This window comes from Bos grunniens, chromosome 29, assembly GCF_055505025.1.
Source record: "Bos grunniens cultivar Pamir isolate PY7600 chromosome 29, Bosgru_T2T1.0, whole genome shotgun sequence".
Taxonomy (NCBI): Eukaryota; Metazoa; Chordata; class Mammalia; order Artiodactyla; family Bovidae; genus Bos; species Bos grunniens.
The window spans coordinates 23,899,754-23,922,298 of record NC_141193.1 but is presented as its reverse complement, the minus strand read 5'-3'; the positions used below and the strand labels follow the sequence as shown (position 1 = coordinate 23,922,298).

General features: G+C 38.5%; 3 pseudogenes; all 3 read left to right on the top strand.

The window, feature by feature from the left end:
* The first annotated feature begins 238 nt into the window (after nucleotides 1-238).
* On the top strand, nucleotides 239-1,173 carry LOC147342341 (olfactory receptor 8G3-like; annotated as a pseudogene).
* Nucleotides 1,174-6,577: 5,404 nt separating this feature from the next.
* On the top strand, nucleotides 6,578-7,533 carry LOC147342340 (olfactory receptor 8G1-like; annotated as a pseudogene).
* Nucleotides 7,534-10,097: 2,564 nt separating this feature from the next.
* Nucleotides 10,098-11,032, top strand: LOC147342339 (olfactory receptor 8G3-like; annotated as a pseudogene).
* Nucleotides 11,033-22,545: the final 11,513 nt, after the last annotated feature.

The following is a 22,545-nucleotide window of genomic DNA, read 5'->3' as shown; positions in this document are numbered from 1 at the left end:
GTAGTAGGAGATGCTTGAAATTTCCCTGCATTATGTATTTCCTCTGATGAAGGATAAAGAATGATTACAGATTTACTCTCTGTCTCTCTCTCTTTCATACACACATGCACACATGTGCATAAACCTCTCTTCCTCTCTCTCACACACACATGCATAAATCTCTCTCTCTCACACATACAAACACACACATAAGTACACTCATTTTCTGCTTTTTTAATTAGAACCTGCTGAGATGAAAATGGATCCTGGAAATCACTCCTCAGTGACTGAGTTCATCCTTGCTGGGATCACAGAACAGGCACAACTCCAGCTGCCCCTTTTCCTCCTCTTCCTAGGAATGTATGTGGTCATGGTGATGGGGAACCAGGGGATGATCACACTGATTGGGATCAGTTTTCACCTGCACACCCCCATGTACTATTTCTTCAGAAATTTGTCCTTTATTGATCTCTATCAGTCCACTGACAATACCCCTAAAATGCTGGTGAGCTTTGTGACAGAGAAAAATATCATCTCCTACCCTGAGTGAATGACTCAGCTCTACTTCTTTCTTCTTTTTTTTATTTCAGAGAGTTGTATGTTGACTGAAATGGTATATGACTGCTATGCTGCATCTGTAAGTGCTTGCTTTATAATGCCATCATGTCTTATTATAGGTTCTTCCAGCTCACAGCAGCAGTTTACATCTTTTGCAGCATTCAATTGACATTCCATACTTGCCTTATGTTGAGACTTTATTTCTGCAAGGCCAATGTGATTAACCATTATTTCTGTGATGTTTTTCCACTCATGGAGCTATCCTGTTCTAGCATCTATTTCAAAGAATCATTGGCTCTAGTCTGCAGCTCTTTAAAAATCCTGATTCCTGCCTTAACTATTCTTATCTCCTATATCTTCATCCTCTACAAAATCTTCCACATCCACTCCACGGAGGCCAGGTCCAAAGCCTTCAGCACCTGCAGTTCCCACATCTTGGCTGTTGCTGTTTTCTATGGATCTGCAGCATTCATGTACCTGCAGCCTTCATCTGTGAGTCCCATGGACCAAGGGAAAGTGTCCTCTGTGTTTTATACCTGCATTGTGCCCATGCTGAATCCTCGGACCTACAGTCTGTGGAATAAGGATGTCAAATTGGCCCTGAAGAAAATTCTGGACAGTGGAAAATGTAGATGAATAGACTCAACGTTGGTGTCATATCAAAAATACCTTTTCTGAGATATGTAATGTTTTCACTTTGTTGTTCAAATTTTTGAAATTCAGGATCATTTTCCCATACAATACATTCCCCAAATTCCCTCCAGGCTAATTCCTTTGAGTTTGTGTTATATTGACTATATAAGGAGAAATATCAAGAATAAAGTCACAGACTCTTGAGAATTAAAGAAGTTCCAGTGTACTATAAAAAGAATACAAACAACAAGAATCACTATGATGATCATCATAATGTAATAACATATTACTATTGAGATAGTATAAAATATCAAACTCTGTGCCCAACACTTTATATTAGACAACTTTCTTTAATATTTATGATATTCTTTCAAGGCAAGCCCTAGTATTGTTTTTGTTTGAAAGATGAATAAATTGAAGCTTGTTTAATTTGAGTAAATAGCCATAGTCTCAAACATAATAAAGACAGAGACTAGAATGTCTGGCTCCAAGAACTGTGATTATACCCAAAGTAATCTATTGGCCCCAGGTTACTGTGGGTAAGTGTAAGGCCTTCCAGGTAATTTCTTTCTACACATTAAGTTTCTATCTCCTGTGAGATTGTATTGCTTTTCACTAGATCTCTCCAATGTGATTTTTGATTTTATTTCATTTGATTTAATGAAAATAATCAAAATATTTCAAACTTGTGTTGATCAAGCAAAAAGATCAAATGCAGAGTGACTGCAGAAACTTATAGTAAGACTAATCAAAGCGATTCAAATTATCATGTTTAATGCCAACAATTTTACACAAGTAGCCCAACACATTATTATCTCTAGGGGCTTCCCTGGTAGCTCAATGGTAAAGAATACAGCTGCCAACGCAGGAGACGTGAGTTCAGTCCTTGGGTGGGGAAGATTCCCTGGAGAAGGAAATGGCAACCCCTCCAGTATTCTTGCCTGGGAAATCTCACAGAGAGAGGAGCCTTGTGGGATACAGTCCACAGGGTTGCAAAGCGTCCATCCAACACAATCTTGCCATTAAACTACAACAATAAATTTACGTTAACAACTACTCCTATTATACAGAGTGAAGTAAGCCAGAAGGAAAAACACCAATAAAGTATACTAACGCATATATATGGAATTTAGGAAGATGGTAACGATAACCCTGTATACGAGACAGCAAAAGAGACACTGATGTATAGAACAGTCTTATGGACTCTGTGGGAGAGGGAGAGGGTGGGAAGATTTGGGAGAATGGCATTGAAACATGTGAAATGTCATGTATGAAACGAGATGCCAGTCCAGGTTCAATGCACGATGCTGGATGCTTGGGGCTGGTGCACTGGGACGACCCAGAGGGATGTATGGGGAGGGAGGAGGGAGGAGGGTTCAGGATGGGGAACACATGTATACTAATTAAACAAAAATTTAAAAAAAAAAAAAAAGAAAAAAAAAAGAAAAATATATAACATTCTACTAAAAAAAAAAAAAAAAAACTACTCATAATAACCCCAAATTATGTAAGTTGTATTACTTTCATGAGGTTCACACCCTTTTGCCACATAAATTATAAACAATTGCCATTTCTTGTCAGTTTTATCTTGGAAACATCACTTCTCTCCCCTCATATTGCTCCTTTTTAACTTCTGGTCATTAACATCTGGTAGCTATAAATTCACATGAAACTCTAGATACTCAGTTGTCTTCTGCCTCTTCTCAGTTCAAAGCGTCTTACTCATTACTGACAGATCAAAGTTCTTTGGGTAGTGTGCTGCCTTATTCACCTGTAGTGTCCAAATATATGGCTATATATATATATATATATATATATATATATAAAACATAATTTTATTTACCACCCATGTAGTTCATTATCCACTCATTCATCAATGTCAAACATTCATTTTCAATTATTTCATATTATTTGACTTAATTTTCATATTATTTGTCTTATTATTTTCATATTATTTGACTTAATTTACATCAGTACTATAAAAGAAGGTTAAAATGGTTACAATTACAACTTCTATCTTAGGCATGATTCCTAGTCTGTTATATATAGTCAGAATATGTGTATATATATATATATATAAATCAGCTAAATCATACATAAACCCTGTCAGAACTGAAAGAATGGCTCTATGGGTATCTTCATATGTTTAATTTCTGAATAATTATAGAAATGATCTGTTTACTTCTTGTTTACATTCTTTCTATATCTGACCATTACCAAACTCCAACTCTCTTTCTCACTTCTTTTATTTGGCACACTGAAGCAACTTCAGTTGTAGTCTGTTCACTTATAAGGTGGCATTCCCGACACAGTATTTTTCTCCAAACATGTCAGAATCCTGCAGCCACAGAAAATCCAAAGCTAAAAGATTTTTGATGCATGGGCATGGTGGATTTTCCTTGAATCTGAAAGAACTCTAGTGGGAGGTATTCAAAACAAAAGGTCCTCTAGAACCTTGTTCCTCAGAGTGGTCTACGGATGAGAAATAGTGGCAAAAATCTGAGAAATTTTATTTAAAATGTATAGTCTCAAACCATACACGAGACTTACTATCAGAATCTGCTTTTGATCAAGATCCTTAGGTTATTTCCATGCACATTAAAAGTTGAGAAGTTTTTGATAAATATTGACATCTGACCTCACACCCTAAAATTTTGACTTGATTGGCATAGAGTTCACCCTCAGTATTGAAATTAAAAAAAAGAGAAAAAACTCCCCTGATAATTTTTTAATGAGTTTAAATGAGTATAAAATTGAGAAACACTAGGTTCCCTTGTGGCTCAGATGGTAAAGAATCCGCCTGTAATGCAGGAGACCTGGGTTTGATCTCTGGGTTGGGAAGATCCCATGGAGAAGGGAAAGGCTACCCACTCCAGTATTCTGGCCTGTAAGAATTCTATGAACCCATAGTCCATGGGGTCGCAAAGAATTGGATACAACTGAGTGACTTTCATTTTCAATGTAACACAAGTATAAACTGGTAAAAGTAACTGACTCTTCTTATATTTAACTATAAGATCTCTCCTGACTTGAGTGTGCAATTATCTTGATACAATCATTTCTAAGTATGGTTCCAATTTTCCTATTTTAGAACAAAAAGTGAAAATATAATATATAAGAATAGAAGTAACATGAAACATAAGTGCCTAATAAAATATTTTATATATGTAACTTAGCAACTAGAATCATTAATAGTGAGCACCTAAAAAAGTAAAAAATTAAGTTAATATTCTGAATTCTTACCCCATAACTTTAAATCCAATAGCATATAGATTGGACTTTGAATTAATATGTATATTTTGTATTTACATATAAAATTGATTAAATACATTTTTGTACAAGGATAAATGATTTACCTCATCATATTAAAATTTGTTGCCATGTTAATATTAAGATAACTTGTCAGAATGTTGCCCAATCCTTTAAAACCTTTTATTCACAGAGTGGACTGGGAATTAGTAGCTCTGGCTAGGAGATTGTATGAGATGCAGAATCTCAAAACCTCAAATGCTCCTCAGAACTGCTGGATGGAGATCTGATTTTGAAAAAATATCCAGGTGAATCTGTAAAGAAATCTTAATCACTAATTGATGAGTTTAGGATTGACAGAGAATCCCTCTTGAAGTGAAAAATTAGACAACTGTGGACATGTCAACTGCAACTGCTTCTTTTCTCAAGAGCTTGCCTCTTGAGAAATGGAAATCCTTGGAGAGTATTTGAACTGGCAACCCACTCCAGTACTCTTGCCTGGGAAATTCCACGGATGGAGAAGCCTGGTGGGCTACAATGAGGTCTCAAAGGGTCGGACACGACTGAGTGACTTCACTTTCTTTCTTCTATAGTTCCTTTTGGAGAAGGAAATGGCAACCCACTCCGGTGTTCTTGCCCGGAGAACCTCCTAGACAGAGGGGCCTGGTGGGCTGCAATCTGTGGGGTTGCAAAGAGTCGGACACGACTGAGCAACTAACATACATAACATATTTATTGCCTGGCATATATGAAATCCAGGACACACCTTCATAGCACAGTGATCACAACCACTCAGGGGAGAACTGAGAAAGGTGCAGATGTTTGCTACCTTAAAGCTGAAGAAACATACACTAAGACAGAGTTAGAGATGCTGACCTGTGATGCAGATTGGTTTCAAAAGGGGCTCTGAGACCTGGGCTGTGCTGGCCCTCTCGACACTAAAGACAGCAGAAAGCTGGGTACCTATCATTCCTGACACCAATACAGAGCTATCTTCTGAGTCAAAGGAAGCATGTTGCAAATTAAATTTGGTGTTGAGATTTCCAGCAAGAAGAAAGGTGAGTATATTCATCTCACATCTGTGACTTGAGACTATTAAGTCTGGAAATACTAATGTGAAAATTCAGGCAAATATTCCTCATATGTTCATGCATGGAATTATGTATAAAATCCCATTTATATCCTGAACACTATGCAATTACTTGTTACACAGAGGAGAATAAGTCTGATTCGGTGTATCATCTGACTTAAAGCATATCTCAAGTCTAAAAATGTGCTGTTTAGAAATGACAGTTTTCTGAACTTTAAGTAGGAAGGTTAAAACAATTACAAGGTGTTGGAGAATGTTTTCATGATGATTTCTAACTTAAATAAGATTGAAAAGAAAAGAGAACTTATTTAGCATACAACCGAGAAAAGAGAGTTGGTAGGATTATTTCATGTGAAAAAAATATATATACAAAGACAGACAGCTGCTACCTGCTTCTCCTTTAGCCTTCAATATTCCCCAGCATCAGGGTCTTTTTCAATCAGTCAGCTTTTCACATCAGGTGGCAAAAGCATTGGGGCTTCAGCCTCACCAACAACACTGTCCAATGGATATTCAGGGTTGATTTTTATGGCACACATAGAAAATGGTAAAAAATGATATGGCATCATGGGGTAGACAGATGAGGCAGTTTGTGGCTGAAGGTGAAGAATTAAGAGACTCTGAATGTCACTTTAAATCCCATATATAGATGCCATCTGTATATGTTTATCTATATTTATATGTACACATACATATGTACATATATGGATCTGCATATTTTATGTATGTATGTATTATACTATGACTCACTCATCTATTCATCCGTTGCTGAACATAAATTTAAATTATTTACAATTTTAATTGTTATGCATACAGCTGCCATGCACATTTTAATGATGATAAACATGGCTAAATATTTTAATAGAAAATATATTTATTATATTTGAAAATGAGGCTTTATAAATATTGGATTTAGATGTACTGTGCTTCCATAAATAGACCCAGAGTTAAGTGATTATATAGGTCAAAAGGATGCCTAAACAGTGAATCATTTATATGGAACACTCTACTCCAAATGAAAAAAAAAAAAAAAAGAATTCTCTCCAATGACCATGTTTTTCTCTTTCCCCTCCAGAGACTATGCAGATGGAAATGGCAGCAGAAAATCACTCCTCAGTGACTGAGTTCATCCTTGCTGGGCTCACAGAACAGCCATGAATCCACCTGCCCCTTTTCCTTCTCTTCCTGGTAATCTATGTGGTCACAGTGGTGGGGAATCTGGGCATGATCACACTGATCGGGCTCAGTTCTCACCTGCACACCCCCATGTACTATTTCCTCAGTAACTTGTCTTTTATTGACCTCTGTCAGTCCACTGTCATTACCCCCAGAATGCTGGGGAACTTTATGACAGAGAAGAACATCATCTCCTACCCTGAATGCATGACTCAGCTCTTTTTCTTTCTTCTTTTTATTATTGCAGATGGTTACCTGTTGGCTGCAATGACATATGACCGCTATGTTGCCATCTGTAGCCCCTTGCTGTATAATATTACCATGTCCCATCAGGCCTGTTTCTCCCTCATTTTTGAGTGTATATGATGAGATTGGTATGTGCGTTCTCTCACACAGGCTGCATGCTTAGGGTTCATTTCTGCAAATCAGATGTGATCAACCATTATTTCTGTGATTTTCTGCCCCTCCTAAAGCTCTCCTGCTCTAGTACCTATGTCAACAAATTACTGGTTCTATGCTTTGGTGCACTTAACATCTTTGCCCCCATCCTGACCATCCTTAGCTCCTACATCTTCATCACTTCCAGCATCCTCCATATTCATTCCACGGAGGGCAGGTCCAAAGCCTTCAGCACATGCAGCTCCCACATCTCAGCTGTCACTATTTTATATGGATCTACAGCATTTATGTACCTGCGGCCAACATCTGTGAGCTCCCTGGACCAAGGGAAAGTTTCCTCTGTGTTTTATACTATTGTTATGCCCATGCTGAATCCCTTGATCTACAGCCTCAGGAATAAAGATGTCAATGTTGCCGTGAAGAAAATGCTTAAGAGAATATTTTTGTGACCAGACAATAACTAATTAAAAGGTATATAACTCCATTGCTAACACTAGCAAGGGGGCATTCCCCTTCCCCCTTCTGAAGTCTGTGTCAGAAGTTTTCTCTCTTTTATACTTTAATAAAACTTTATTGCCCAAAAGCTCTGAGCAATCAAGCCACATCTCTGGCCCTGGATTGAATTCTCCTCTGGAGACCAAGTATCCTGGTGTCTTTCATGGTTCAGCAACAACCTTTCAGTTCTCTTATTTCAAAATCCTTACCAGAGCTTAAAATCTGAGTTAAGAACTCCTTCATGCTTTGCAACACTGCTCAAACCAGTATGCCTCTTACAATGCCATTTATTATTTTGGGTATGTAGTTACCTACTTATTGTCCACAATGCTCTGAACTGTAATGTTCATAAAGGTTATCCCCATATCTGCAGGACCTAAGATAGTTTCTGGCACTAGAAAGACCTGGATAATTTTCTTATTTCATTTTAAAAAATATTTAGGTTCATGGGGTCACAAAGAGTCAGGCACAACTGAGCGACTGAACTGAACTGATAAGAAATCATATATATCTCATACAGTCTTTATCCATTAAGTTCAGTTCAGTCACTCAGTCGTGTCCAACTCTTTGCGACCGTATGAATCGCAGCATGCCAGGGCTCCCTGTCCATCACCAATTCCCAGAGTTCACTCAGACTCACATCCATTGAGTCAGTGATGCCATCCAGCCATCTCATCCTCTGCCGTCCCCTTCTCCTCCTGCCCTGAATCCCTCCCAGCATCAGAGTCTTTTCCAATGAGTCAACTCTTCACATGAGGTGGCCAAAGTACCGGAGTTTCAGCTTCAGCATCATTCCCTCCAAAGAAATCCCAGGGCTGATCTCCTTCAGAATGGACTGGCTGGATCTCCTTGCAGTCCAAGGGACTCTCAAGAGTCTTCTCCAACACCACAGTTCAAAGGCATCAATTCTTCAGCGCTCAGCCTTCTTCATAGTCCAACGCTCACGTCCATACATGACCACAGGAAAAACCATAGCCTTGACTAGACGAACCTTTGTTGGCAAAGTAATGTCTCTGCTTTTGAATATGCTATCTAGGTTGGTCATAACTTTCCTTCCAAGGAGTAAGCGTCTTTTAATTTCATGGCTGCAGTTACCATCTGTAGTGATTTTGGAGCCCAGAAAAAGAAAGTCTGACACTTTCCACTGTTTCCCCATCTATTTCCCATGAAGTGATGGGACCGGATGCCATGATCTTTGTTTTCTGAATGTTGAGCTTTAAGCCAACTTTTTCACTCTCCACTTTCACTTTCCTCAAGAGGATTTTTAGTTCCTCTTCATTTTCTGCCATAAGGGTGGTGTCATCTGCATATCTGAGGTTACTGATATTTCTCCCGGCAATCCTGATTCCAGCTTGTGTTTCTTCCAGTCCAGCGTTTCTCATGATGTACTCTGCATATAAGTTAAATAAACAGGGTGACAATATACAGCCTTGACATACTCCTTTTCCTATTTGGAAACAGTCTGTTGTTCTATGTCCAGTTTTAACTGTTGCTTCCTGACCTGCATACAAATTTCTCAAGAGGTAGATCAGGTGGTCTGGTATTCCCATCTCTTTCAGAATTTTCCACATTTTCTTGTGATCCACACAGTCAAAGGCTTTGGCATAGTCAATAAAGCAGAAATCGATGTTTTTCTGGAACTCTCTTGCTTTTTCCATGTTGGCCTACCAAATGCTTAATGCTTTGCATAGATCTGTCTTAGTACACTTATGCCCTGTTCACAGTGGTGGAGTACATGACTTGCATTTTGGCCACTATACTCTCACCCCTAAGATTATTCAAATTAGAATAAGAAAGAATGGTTCCTGGAGTGGGAAAACCTATTGAGGTATAAACATAGTGTGTGCCAAGCAGTTACATCTCTGCCCTGTGTGGTCAAAGTCCAGGGAGAAGGAAGTTTGGACATGAAAACATCAGATCTCAGGTGAAATGATACTGGTCTTCAGATATTTTCAGTTGAGATATTATTAAAAAAGACAGCCCTGACTAATATAACTACTTTCCACAGACTTGTGAATCCTCTATGCATTAATTATAGAAAGCATGCACTGCTATTACTTATTATAAATGAAAGGAAAATTCTATGCCATTCAACATGCATGATATTAATATAAAAACATAGAAACTTGAAGAAAAGATGAGTACTCAGAAACAATACTAGAAGTATTCCTTTGGACTGGCTTTAAAAATTCATAAATTGTTGCTTCTCTTAAACTTCATGAAGTAACTTAATTATAACGTTCTTGAAGTTTATAATTTCTGTCCTAGTTCAATCAGAATAATTGTTTGCCTACAGTAGCAGGATATACTGGAAATTTCACTTCATTATATATGTCCTCTGATGTGATATTAAGAATAATCTCTACAGAATTACTCTCTGCCTCTCATACAGACAAGCACACACACACACACACACATATGTGCATAAATCTTTCTCTCTCTCTCTCTCACACACACACACACACACACAAGTACATTCATTTTCTGTTTTTTAAACTTAAAACCTGCTGAGAAGAAAATGGACTCTGGAAATCACTCCTCACTGACTGAGTTCATCCTCACTGGGCTCACAGAACAACCACAATTCCAGCTGCCCATTTTTCCTTCTCTTCCTAAGAATCTATATGGTCATCGTGATGGGGAACCAGGGCATGATCACACTGATGGGGTCAGTTCTCACCTGCACACCCCCGTGTACTATTTCCTCAGCAATGCGTACTTTTTGATCTCTGTCAGTCCACTGTCATTACCCCCAAATGCTGGTGAGCTTTGTGAGAGAAAAAAATATCATCTCCTACCCTGAATGCATGACTCAGCTCTACTTCTTTCTTCTTTTTATTATTGCAAAGAGTTATATGTTTGCTGAAATGACATATGACCGCTATGTTGCCATCTCTAACCCCTTGCTTTATAATGCCATCATGTCTTATTATAAGTGCTTCCAGGTCAGAGCAGCAGTTTACATCTTGTGAATCATTTAATCAACATCCCATACTTGCCTTATGCTGAGACTCTATTTCTTCAAGGCCAATGTGATTAACCATTATTTCTGTGATATTTTTCCACTTATGGAGCCATCATGTCCTAGCATTTATTTCAACGAATTATTGGCTCTAGTCTGAAGTTCTTTCAATGTCCTGATTCCTGCCTTACCTACTCTTACCTCCTATGTCTTCATCCTCCACAAAATCTTCCACATCCACTCCACAGAGGGCAGGTCCAAAGCCTTCCAGCACTTGCAGTTCCCACATCTTGGCTGTTGCTGTTTTCTATGGATCTGCAGCATTCACGTACCTGCAGCCATCATCTGTGAGCCCCATGGACCAAGGGAAAGTGTCCTCTGTGTTTTATACCTGCACTGTGCCCATGATGAATCCTGTGATCTATAGTTTGTGGAATAAGGATGTCAAATTGACCCTGAGGAAAATTCTGGACAGTGGAAAATGTAGATGAATAGACTCAATGCCATGGTGTTATATACGTATATAACGTATATATACGTTATATATGTTGGCTGAGATACATAATCTTTCAGTTTTACTGTTCAAAGTTTTGGAAATTAAGGATCATTTTCCCATACAATACTTTTCCCAAGTTGCCTCCAGGCTAATTCCTTTGAGTTTGTGTTATATTAACTATTTATGGAGAAATATCAAGGGTAAAGTCAAAGATTTTGAGAATTAAAGAAGCTCCAGTGAGGTACAAAGAAATACAAATGACAACAAGAATAACTATAATGATCATCATAAAATAATAACATATTATTATTGAGATAGTATAAAATATCAAACACTGTGCCCAGTGCTTTATATTAGATAACTTTTATGTTTACGGTGTTCTTTCTAGGTAAGCCTTTGTATTTTTTCCATTTGAAAGATGAATAAATTGAAGTTAGTTTACATAGAGGAAATTCACACAGTCCCAAACCTAATAAAGACAGAGGCTAGAATGTCTGACTTCAGGAACTGTGATTGTACTCAAAGTTATATATTGCCCCCAGGTAATTGTGTGTAAGTGTAAGGCCTTTCCAGTAATTTTCTTCTACACATTAAGCTTCTACCTTTCCTTGAGATTCTATTCCTTTCCGTTAGATATCTCCAATGCTATTTTCACTTTCATTTCATTTGATATAATGAAAATAAAAATATTTCAAAGCTGTGTTGATCAAACAAAAAGACCAAATGGAAGTACAAAATGCTGGAGGAGTAGGTGGATGTAGAGCACATCTCTCTTCACAGATGCAAGAGGAATACACCTTCCGACACAGAAGTGCATGCAGAACACCATCTGAGAGTGGACAGGAGGTCCTGACCAGAGGAAAAGAATATATAGAATCACAAAAAACTCGGTAGGATGAAGGCACTAGGGGGAAAAATAGGAGTGTTAGTAAGACTGGACCTTCCCTTGTGGGTGGGGGAACTGAAGCTGGGGTCCGATCCCCACTTTGGGGCAATTGTCTGAGTCAGAAGGGAAACATTTAAGGCTGAGAGTGAAACAGCTGATCTGTGGCAGCCTAAATAGAATGAGAATCAGACAGTCCTTGCTGGACACATACATACATACATGCCCCAGACAGAGATGTAGGTTGCCTAGAAGGCGCAGTGGCTGGGAGGTGAAGTTTAGGGATTGTGGAACAATCCCAGGGCGAGGGCTGCTCTTTACTGTGGAAAGACTGATCGAGGGGATGTGAGGGAGGAGACTGTGGTGGGAAATACATGTGGAGGAGAGCTGGGGAGCCATGGAAGCAAGGTGATACTGCTGAGTAACACGTAGGGGGTAGAGCCATCACCATAGCCTCTCTCCCCCAACAGGCCAGTATCGGCAGCTGAACAATAGCAAGGCTGGCACATCAAACTCCTGATGCACTGAATTACAGAACAGGAACACACCCAAGGTGCTCCTTTAAGTGACTGATGAGGCAAACTAGAGAGTAGGGCTCCACCCAGGGTGCCCCTTTAAATGCCTGATGTGCTGATCTACAGTGTAGGACCCCAGTCAGGAGGGACCCTCTAAGTGCCTGACACACCAAACAGCAGAGAAGGAATCCACCGAAGGGAGCCCTCTAAGAACCTGCATAAGCGGAGCTGTGGAGAAAGACTGGCCAAAGAGGCCTTCTGATTGCCAGCTATAAGAGGCTGGAAAAAAGACTTTGATATGGCCATAACTCCTGCAGTGGAGGCAGTGCATGTCCCTGCAAACTTGGCACTGCCAGGGTCCCTGCAAGCCAAGCAGCTGTGCCACCTTCACGTTCAAATCTCACTGGGGCAGAGCTGCTGCAGGCCAAAAAGTCTTGTGTCTATGCACGCAGGGTCATTTTGGTAATGTCTGACTCCTTGTGACCCTGTAGACTGTGGCCTGCCAGGCTTCTCTGGCAGGGAGGAAGTTTCTCCGGGTAAGAATACTGGAGTGCATTGGCCAATATTGATTGTCATATCCTTCTAGAGCACTATATTCCCTGCTGCCCTAGCCACTGACTCCCCTGAGTACCTGGTGTTGTCATAACCCCTGTGACCCAAACAGCTGCACTACCTCTGCACCAGGCCCTCACAGGGGCAAACTCACATCCTCCAGGGCAGACTCAGGTGCAAATCTGGGAGATCAACCCACTTACAGAGGTGGAAATAAAGCCACAATTGGAAGCCAGGGGGCAGTGTGGCTAAGAAAGATGACCCAAAACCTTCCCGCCAGCTGTACAAGCTGCAGATTAAATCCACACGATCAACTAAGCAAACTCTGTGTCTATGGAATATACAAAAGGTCATTGAGAGCTCCCACAAAAGAAAATGCACTAGTTCTGATAACTGTGGATATTTGAGGCAAGAACACACAGGTTTAGGACCAGTTTAGAAGCTGAGCTGCCCTCAAAGAAGGTCCAAAGATCAGGACAATGTTAGAGGGCATTCTAGGGAGGTAAGGTGGACTGTGATTCCCAGCGAGGCAAAGGACTCTAACAGCAGTTACTCAACAAAATATTTATTAGTCTTATGTTTTGAATTGTTCTGTAGATTGTTTTGAATTTTTCCTCCCATTTTCTCCCCCTGTGTTCAGTTAAGTTCAGTTCACTTACTCAGTCGTGTCTGACTCTTAGCAACCCCATGGACTGCAGCCTACCAGGCTCCTCCATCCATGGGATTTTCCAGGCAAAAGTACTGGAGTGGGTTGCTATTGCCTTCTCCAAGCAGTTAACATTTAATGTATATAGATCTTCTTCATCTACCTCCATTTAACTTTGCATATCTGGTCTTCCTTTCTTCTTTCTTTCCTTTCCTCTCAACATATTTGTTACTTTTGTTTTCATTGTTTTATTTCCAACTCTGCAACTTGCTTTAGTTTTGTCTTCCAGTTTATGCTTAAGTTAGTTTTATTCTTAACTGGTAAATATAATTTTCTGTTTCCTTTGTTCACTGGGTCAACCTACTGTACTTTATTTTTGTTGGACTCTTTTTACTTTGCTCATGGGTGTATATGTATATGTGTATCAGTTCAGTTCAGTTCACTACTCAGTCGTGTCCAACTCTTTGCGACCCCATGAACCACAGCACAGCAGGCCTCCCTGTCCATCACCAGCACTCGGAGTCCACCCAAACCCATGTCCATTGAGTTGGTGATACCATCCAACCATCTTATCCTCTGTCGTCCCCTTCTCCTCCTGCCCTCAATCTTTCCCAGCATCAGGGTCTTTTCCAGTGAGTCAGCTCTTCACATGAGGTGGCCAAAGTAGTGGAGCTTCAGCTTCAACATCAGCCCTTCTAAAGAACACCCAGGACTGATCTCCTTTAGAATGGACTGGTTGGATCTCCTTGCAGTCCAAGGGACTCTCAAGAGTCTTCTCCAACACCACAGTTCAAAAGCATTCTTTGGTGCTCAGCTTTTTTTATACTCCAACTCTCACATCTACACATGACCACTAGAAAAACTGTAGCCTTGACTAGATGGACCTTTGTTGACAAAGTAATGTCTCTGCTTTTTAATATGCTGTCTAGATTGGTCATAACTTTCCTTCCAAGGGGTAAGCATCTTTAATTTCATGGCTGCAATCACCATCTGCAGTGATTTTGGAGCCCAGAAAAATAGAGTCAGCCTCTGTTTCCACTTTTTTCCCATCTATTTGCCATGAAGTGATGGGACCAGAAGCCATGATCTTAGTTTTCTGAATGTTTAATTTTAAGCCAACTTTTTCACTCTCCTCTTTCACTTTCATTAAGAGGCTCTTTAGTTCTTTGCTTTCTGCCATAAGGGTGGTGCCATCTGCATATCTGAGGTTATTGATATTTCTCCCGGCAATCTTGATCCAAGCTTGTGTATCCTCCAGCCCAGCATTTCTCATGATGTACTCTGCATATAAGTTAAGTAAGCACATGCAATATTTTAAGTATTATTTGCCTGATTTTGTAACTGCCATTTTACTTGGGTTCATCTTTGGTTTCTCATTTATGAAGTTTTCTTTAATCTAACTTAATGCCACAACAAACCCCTTGTGGAATCTTCATTCCTGACCAGAGACCAAACCTTGAGCCTTTGTGGTAGCTTTGGTTCCAACATCCTAGAATACCAGAGAATTAACCCTAGGGAGTATGAAATAGTGAGAACTCACACAAAGGAAACCACTTGAATACAAGACATGGTATCACCCAACCACCAGTAGCACCCTGAGCAGAACGCCTCATCTAAACAAGAAACAAAAGAAAAATACAGCCCAATCATCAGCAGATAGGATTACCATCTCCCTCAGCCTTGTACATCAGAGGAAAAACAAACAAACAAAAACTCACCAAGCAAATCTCAACAAGCTTACAGAAACCACTGGACAAATCTTCGGAGGGCAGAAAGGAAAAGGAAGAAAGAATTCTACCTAGAAGCCCGGGAAAAGGACACCTTAAAAAAAATGTTATATAAATAATGAAAAGGCAGAGAAATACTACACAAATGAAGGGACAAAGTAGAAACACAGAAGCCCTAACAAATGAGGAGGAAATAGTCAACTACTTGAAAAAAAAAAATCAGAATAATGATAGTAAAGATTATTTTTTAAAAATTGCAAATAAAATGGAGAAAATGCAATAAAAATTAACAAAGACCTAGAACAACTAAAGAATAAACACACAGAGACAAACAACACAGTTACTGATTAAAAATACTCTAGAAGGAATCAATAGCAGAATATCTGTAGAAGAAGAACGAATCAGTGAGCTGGAAGATTAAATGGTGGAAATAATTTCTGAAGATTAGAATAAAGTAAAAAGAATGAAAAGAACTGAGAATAGTCTCAAGAACCTCTGGGACAATATCAAACACACCAACATTCGAATTATAAAGGTCCCAGAATAAGAAGAGGAAAAGAAAGGGTACGAGAAAACTTTTTGAAAAGATTATAGTTGAAAATTTGCCCAAAATGAAAAAGGCAACAATCAGCCAAGTCCAAGAGGCACAAAGAGTCCCATACATGATAAATCCAAGGAGAAACATGTCAAGACACATACAAATCAAACTAACAAAGACTAAACACAAAGAAATAATATTGAAAGCAGACAGGGAAAAGCAACAAGTAACATACAAGGAAGTCCCATACTTTTAACAGCTGGTCTTTTAGTCAAAACTTTACAGGCCAGAAGGGAATGGCAGGATATATTTAAAGTACTGAAAGGGAAAAATCTACAACCAAGATTACTGTACACAGCAACTATCTCATTCAAAACTGATGGAGAAATCAAATTTTTTTTTTCTTTCTTTCTTTTTTTTTTTTTTACTTTACAATATTGTATTGGTTTTTCAGACAAACAAAATTTAAGAGAATTCAGTACTACTAAACAAGCTTTACAAGAAATGTTAAAGGGAATTATATAGTCAAGGAATACAAGAGAGGAAAAGATCTACAAAATCAACCCCAAACAATTCAGAAAATAGCAATATGAGCATCAGTCAGTTCAGTTCAGTCACTCAGTCGTGTCCGACTCTTTGCGACCCCATGAATTGCAGCACGCCAGACCTCCCTGCCTATCTCCAACTCCCGGAGTTCACTCAGACTGATGTCCATCGAGTCGGTGATGCCATCCAGCCATCTCATCCTCTGTCGTCCCCTTCTCCTCCCACCCCCAATCCCTCCCAGCATCAGAGTCTTTTCCAACGAGTCAACTCTTCACATGAGGTGGCCAAAGTATTGGAGCTTCAGCTTCAGCATCAGTCCTTCCAATGAACACCCAGGACTGATCTCCTTTAGAATGGACAGGTTGGATCTCCTTGCAGTCCAAGGGACTCTGAAGAGTCTTCTCCAGCACCACAGTTCAAAAGCATCAATTCTTCGGCACTCAGCTTTCTTCACAGTCCAACTCTCACATCCATACATGACCACTGGAAAAACCATAGCCTTGACTAGACGGACCTTTGTTGGCAAATTAATGTCTCTGGTTTTGAATATGCTATCTAGGTTGGTCATAACCCTCCTTCCAAGGAGTAAGCATCTTTTAATTTCATGGCTGCAGTCACCATCTGCAGTGATTTTGGAGCCCCCCAAAATAAAGTCTGACACTGTTTCCACTGTTTCCCTATCTATTTCCAATGAAGTGATGGGACCAGATGCCATGATCTTAGTTTTCTAAATGTTGAGCTTTAAGCCAACTTTTTCACTCTCCGCTTTCACTTTCATCAAGAGGCTTTTTAGTTCCTCTTCACTTTCTGCCAGAAGGGTGGTGTCATCTGCTTATCTGAGGTTACTGATATTTCTCCCCGCAATCTTGATTCCAGCTTGTGTTTCTTCCAGTCCAGCGTTTCTCATGATGTACTCTGCATATAAGTTAAATAAGCAGGGTGACAATATACAGCCTTGACGTACTTTTCCTATTTGGAACCAGTCTGTTATTCTATGTCCAGTTCTAACTGTTGCTTCCTGACCTGCATATAGGTTTGTCAAGAGGCAGGTCAGGTGGTCTGGTATTCCCATCTCTTTCAGAATTTTCCACAGTTTATTGTGATCCACACAGTTAAAGGCTTTGGCATAGTCAATAATATATCAATAATTATTTTAAAGGTAATTGGATTAAATGCTCCAACCACAAGACACAGACTGGCTGTATAGATACAAAAACAAGAACCATATTTATGCTGTCTACAAGAGACCCATTTCAGACCTAAAGACACATATAAACTGAAAGTAAGAGAATGTGAAAACATATTCCATGCAAATGGGAAGTAAAGGAAAGCTGGAGTAGCAATCCTCATATCAGACAAAATAGACTTTAAAATAAAGAAGATTGCAAGAGATAAGGAAGGACACTGCATAATGATCAAGGGATAAATCCAAGAGGAAGACATAGCAATTGTAAATATCTATGCACTCAATACAGGAGAACCTCAATACATAGGACAAACACTAACAGATATAAGGGGAGAAACTGGCAGTGATAGGAAAATGTTTGGAGCCCTTGACACCCCACTCACACCAATGGACCAATCATCAAAACAGAAAATTAATAAGGAAACATAAGTCTTAAATGATACATTAAATGAGATGGATCTCATTGGTATCTTTAGGACATTTCATCCAAATGTAGAAGAATACACCTTCTTCTAAAGTGCACATGAAACATTCTCCAGGATAGACCACATTTTGGGTCAGAAATCAAACCTCAATAAATTTAAGAAAATTGAAATAGTATCAAGCATCTTCTCAGACCACAACTAATGAGACTAGATATCAACTACAAGAAGAAAACTGTAAAAAAACACAAACACATGGTGATTAAGCAACATGTTCCTAAATAACCAACAGGTTACTGAAGGAATCAAAAGGGAAATTTCTAGAAACAAATGACAGTGACAACATGACAACTCAAAACCTATGGGAAGCAGCAACATCAGTTCTAAGACAGAAGTTTATAGCCATACAATCCTACCCCAAGAAACAAGAAAACATTGACTAGACAACCTAAATTTACATCTAAAACAAGAACAAAAAGACCCCAAAGAAAAGAAGAACAAAAAACCCCCAAAATTTGTAGAAGAAAAGAAATTATAAAGATATGAGCAGAAATAAATGAAAAAGAAATGAAATCAACAGTAGTAAAGATTAATAAAAATAAAAGCTAGTTCTTTGAGAAGATAAATAAAGTTGACAAACCTTTAGCCAGTCTCATCAAGAAAAAAACATAGAAGAATCAGATCAACAAAATTATAAATGAAAAAGGAGGTGTTACAATAGACAGTGGAGAAATACAAAGGGTCATAAGAGACTATTATGAATGACTATATGGCAATAAATTGGATAAACTGGAAGAAATAGACAAATTCTTAGAAAAGTCCAATCTTCCAAAACTGAACTAGGAAGAAATGGAAATAATGAACAATCCAATTATAAGCACTGAAATTAAAGCTCTGTTCAAAAATCTGCCAAAAATCAAAAGCCCAGAATCAGATGGCTTCACAGGAGAATTCTATCGAACATTTAGAGAAGAGCTAATGCGTATCCTTCTAAAACTCTTCCAAAAAATTGCAGAGGAAGGAACACTTCCAAACTCATTCTATGAGGCCACCATTACCATGATACAAAAACCAGGCAAAGACAACACAAAAAAAGAAAACTATAGGCAAATATAACTGATGATCATAGATGCAAAAATCTCAACAAAATTTTAGCAAACAGAATTCAGCAACACATCACAAGGCTTATACACCATGATCAAGTTGGGTTTATTCCAAGGATGCAAGGATTCCCCAATAAAGGAAAGTCAATCAATGTGATAAAGCATATTAACAAATTGAAAGATAAAAACAATATGATCATCTCAATAGGTGAAGAAAAAGCCTTTGACAAAATTCAGCACCCATTTATGATTAAAACTCTTGAAAAAGATGGTATGGGGAGGGAGGTATCAGGGGGTGTTCAGGATGGGGAACACATGTACACCCGTGGCGGATGCATGTTGATGTATGGCAAAACCAATACAATATTGTAAAGTAAAAATAATAATAATAAAAAATAGGCATAGAAGAAACTTATGTCAATATAATAAAGGCCATATCTGATTGGCCTACAGTAAATATTATTCTGAATGGCAAAAAACAGAAAGCATTCCCACTAAGATCAGGAACAAGGCAATGGTGTCCACTCCCTGCCCCGCCCCCCGCCCCCCCCCCCCCCCCCCAGTTATTCAGCGTAGTTCTGGAAGTCCTAGCTACAGGAATCAGAGAAGAAAAAGAAAAAAAAAATCCAGATTGGAAAAGAAGAAATAAAATCCTCACTGTTTGCAGTTGACATGATGTTGTACAGAGAAAACCTGAAAGATAGTATCAGAAAAATATTAGAGCTAATCAGTGAATTTAGCAAAGTTACAGGATACAAAAATCAACACAGAAATCACTTGCATTTCTATATAGTAAGAATGAAAATCTGAAAGTGAAATTAAGGAATCAATCCCATTCACCATTGCAACAAAAAAAATTAAGTATCTAAGAATAAACTTACTGGTGTACGAGACAGCAAAAGAGACACTGATGTATAGAACAGTCTTATGGACTCTGTGGGAGAGGGAGAGGGTGGGAAGATTTGGGAGAATGGCATTGAAACATGTAAAATATCATGTAAGAAACGAGTTGCCAGTCCAGGTTCGATGCACGATACTGGATGCTTGGGGCTAGTGCACTGGGACGACCCAGAGGGATGGTGTGGGGAGGGAGGTGGGAGGAGGGTTCAGGATGGGGAACACATGTATGCCTGTGGGGGATTCATTTTGATATTTGGCAAAACTAATACAATTATGTAAAGTTTAAAAATAAAATAAAATTAGGAAAAAAAAGAATAAACTTACCTAAGGAGATAAAAGAACTGTACACAGAAAATTATAAAATACTAATGCAAGAAATCAGAGATGACATAAACAAATGGAGAGATATTCCATGTTCCTGGGTAGGAAGCATTAATATTGTGAAAATGACTCTACTACCAAACACAATCTACAGATTCAATGTGATCCCTATCAAATTACCAAAGACAATTTTCACAGAACTAGAACAAAAACTTGAAACATAAAAGACCCCAAATAGCCAATGCAGTCTTGAGAAAGAAGAATGGAGCTGGAGGAATAAACCCTTCTGACTTCAGATTGTACTTCAAAGCTTCAGTCTTTAAGACAATATCGTACTTGCACACAAAAAAAAAAAAAAAAGAAAGAAAGAACTATAGACCAATGGAACAAGATAGAAAGCCCAGAAATAGACCTATGCACCTCAGTTCAGTTCAGTCGCTCAGTCATGGTGGACTATTTATGACCCCATGGACTGCAGCAGGCCAGGCTTTCCTGTCCATCATCAACTCCTGGAGCTTATTCAACTCATGTCCATAGAGTCAGTCATGCCATCCAACCATCTCATCCTCTGTATTCCACTTGACCACTCACCTTCAATCTTTCCCAGCATCAGGGTCTTTTCCAATGAGTCAGTTCTTCACATCCGGTGGCCAAAGTATTGGGGTTTCAGCTTCAGCATCAGTCCTTCCAATGAATATTCAGGACTGATCTCCTTTAGGATGGACTGGTTGGATCTCCTTGCAGTCCAAGGGACTCTCAAGAGTCTTCTCCAACACCACAGTTCAAAAGCATCAATTCTTCGGTGCTCAACTTGAGTCCAGCTCTCACATCCATTCTCACGTCATTCACTATAAATAAACTAAAATGAAATTCCAAAAAATATCAAGTAAATCATAGGAGGTCAAGAAAGGGAATCAGAGGAAATAGGAAAAAATAAAACATAATAAAGTGGCAGACTTAGTCCTTTACATGCCAATAATCAATTTAATTACAAATGGTCTAATTCATGAATCACCTACTGAATCACTAAAAGAGCAACTCTGTCTGCAAGAAATCTTTTCAAACAGAGTGACATAAGCAGGTGAAAGTAGAAAGATAAAAATTATATGCCATGGAAACATTCTATTTAAAAATAAGGAGTGGATTTATTAATATCAGGCCAAATAGACTTCCAAGCATTAGGCAAAGTATCAACAACAAACTAATAAAGTTCATCTATCCCAGAAAGGAAGAAATAAAACTTCTTAATAGCATGTGATAGTCTATGTAGAAAACCCAACGGAATGTATAAGAAGAACTACTATAAATAGCAATCGACTTTAGTCAGATTGTAGGAAACAAAATCAACAAACAGAAATTTATTATTTTCAATACACTCTCAAAAAACAATAGAAAACTAAATTTCAAAACTACCATTTGCAAAAGCACAAATCTTATCAAATCCTTAGTGATAAAGTTGGCAAAGTATATGTAAGATCTTTATAAGCAAAACCTTGTTGAGAGAAATTAAGGGAGACCTGAATATACCATGTTCCTGTAGCAGGAGACACATTATTAAGATGTCAGTTTTTCTCAAGTTTATTTACAGATTCAATATAATCTCATTCAAAACCCCAGCAGGCATTTTGTGAAGAATAATAAGCTATTTATAAACTTCATAAGAAAATGCAAAAGTCCTAGAAAAAAAAAAACTTTGATAAAGAATGATGCTAGAGGATTTATTATAAACTTCAAAATGCATTATGAAGTTACAAGTAACAAGACAGTGTGATACAGGCATCAAGATAGATAAACAGATCAATGAAGAAGAATAAAAAATTCAAAAATAGACTCACACATAGTTGGCCAATTGATCTCAATAAATTTATAAGACAAGGCCATCGAATGGTGCTAGAAAAGCTGGACATATGATTCAAAACAAATAAAAAATGAAAAGAGAAGAAAAGAAACTATGGATACACACAAAGAAACCATGAGTGAATCTCAAAATAATTATGCTGAATAAAAGAAGTCAAGGTAAGAGTGTATACTAAATAGTTCTATAGGTTTAAAGTTCTTGAAAAGGCAAACTAATCTACAGTAACAGAAAGTGGATCCATGGTTACCTGGCAATGAATGGACGAAGGTTGAGGGGGAGAGATTACAAAGGATGGGGTGAATATGTTCATT